This window comes from Otolemur garnettii, unplaced genomic scaffold (assembly GCF_000181295.1).
Source record: "Otolemur garnettii isolate 467f Iridium unplaced genomic scaffold, OtoGar3 scaffold00184, whole genome shotgun sequence".
Classification (NCBI taxonomy): Eukaryota; Metazoa; Chordata; class Mammalia; order Primates; family Galagidae; genus Otolemur; species Otolemur garnettii.
The window spans coordinates 2,066,007-2,068,267 of record NW_003852579.1 but is presented as its reverse complement, the minus strand read 5'-3'; positions in this window follow the sequence as shown (position 1 = coordinate 2,068,267).

Sequence of the window (2,261 nt, the reverse complement as noted above, 5' to 3'; positions counted from 1 at the left end):
AGAGTGATGTGCAGGATTGAGGCCTGATGCTAAGGACAGGAGAAGGGAAATGCATGATAGGACGATCAGGGAAGGCTTCTCAGAGGAGGTGATATTTGATCTCAGCCCTGAGGTCTCAGCCATGTGAAGAGTGGGGAGCAGAAAACTCTGGGCAGAGGAACAGCTCATATGAAGGGCTGGAGGTGGACAACAGCTGGAAGGGCTCATATGAAGGGCTGGAAGGGCTGGAAGGGCTGGAGAGTGGGGAGCACTCTCCTCAGCCATGTGGAGAGTGGGGAGCAGAAAACCCCGGGCAGAGGAACAGCTCATATGAAGGGCTGGAGGTGGACAACAGCTGGGTCTGAGCCAGGAACTCAGAAAAGCCTGGTGTGGCTGGAACACACAAAGGCAGGGAGAACAGTAAGGGATGAGGAATAAAAATGCTTAGCCCAGTGCCCAGCACACAGTAGGTCCTTTATAACTGTTACCTATTAACATCACATTGCTGAAACCTCACCTGGGTACAGTCGACTTGAGTGGGATGAGAGAAAGGAGACCAGTTTGGAGAATCTTGAGGTTCTTTCCAGATCCCTGAATTTGTGACTAGGAGGCTCGGAAACAATTTGCTCATTTCAGTCGGGAAGACACTTTCACTTCTAGTGTTGTTTATATTACTAATTGGCTTAGCCAGACATTTTTCCCTCCAGCAAATGCAAAGGTGACCAGAATTATGACTGGTCTTTGTTAGTGAGATGTTACTGTATTCTCAAAGACAGGTTTAAGTTTCCTCCATGAAAATGCAAAGATTAATTTAAGATTCAGAACTCCTTGTTGGAGTTTTGAAAGTACCTGACAGTAATCTAACATTAGCAAAATTGTAAATTCAGCAGAATTTTATTTGTATATGCCTGAAAACTTCTCTCATCTCAGCCTCCTATGCTACCTAGAAAGTCTGTCTCCCAAGGCTCTCCTGGCTGTCCTTTCCATGACTTACAGGACCAGAGTCTAAGGTCAGGGAGCCCATTTCATAGGTGAGAGGGGGAAGAGACTTCTGTAGGATGCCCACTAGGAATATAGCCCGGGACAGGGACGTCTCCCCAAGACCTGTTAAACCACAGCACATGAAGACCAGCTGCCCTTCCCAGATATGCAAAAGATCAGATCTGCAAATAACTGCAACTAATTGTCATTCTAAAGACATTCATTGATGTCTTCCATGTACCAAGGTGCTAGGAAAACAGGAGAATAGGATGAAATATCTATTTTCAGGGGGTAGGGCAAGAACAGAGATGGATCAAGCTCTGTATGCTGGGGCTATGATTGAAGGTTCATCGGAGGAGGTGACATCTAAGACTGTGATGGGTCTGCTGTGCAGGCAGCAGGAAGGAAGGCATCCAAGGCAGAGGGAATACCTGGGCGGGACATGGAGTTAGGGTCAGAGAAGAACACAGGACCCTGCAAACATTCCAAATGCTAGAGTGCAGAGTATAGGAGGGGTGTGCCCAGCCAGACTGTGAAAGCATTGGAATGCCTGGCCCCGTGGCGTTAACACCTCTCTTCTTCCCATTCTGCACGTAGTCCTTCATTCCTTTGTTGTTTGTCCCTCATTTTCATTCCGTAGTTTTGGTTGGGTAGTCAATCAATGTCTTCCCTTCTCAGGTGGGAGTGAGCATGTGACCCAGAAATGACCAATCATAGTACCCCATTTAGATGGCTACTGTGATTGGTGCAGAGCTAGACATGCGGCTCAGGCCAGGCCAATCAGAGCTCTTCTCTGGGGGTTTATGAATACTCGCTGGGTGGTCCACTGACTGGGTGGCTGTGAGCCTGGTGCTTTCTTGGGCCCTAGCGTTTCCACCCCTCCAGCCATTTGGAAAAGTGGATGAGCTGGCTTTTCACGGGCTTCACGTCCAGGTGTGTCCTAGTGTGGAGTCCTGCTAGATTCATATGGTACTCACCTGGAGCAGGCGCCCCCTGCACCCACACATGCCTCCTGGCTGCCTCTGGCCCTTGGGCTTCCTGACTCTTCTCTAAGCAAAGACTTCTCCGCCTCCGCTGCAGTGCTCGGAAGCTCTGCTGTGACGGAGGAACTGGGACGAACTGGGACGCCTCCACCGTGCTTCACAGTTCTCTGAAGCCCAAATGTCTCAATTATTTATCAGGAAGACTGTCTCCATCAAAGGGCTCAGAATTCTGTGAATTCCTCCCTCCCAGCTACCTGCTGTGAGAGTCTGGGGTCCTACTGATTTAGTGAGCTGGGAAGAGAAATGAGTCTGCTGCCC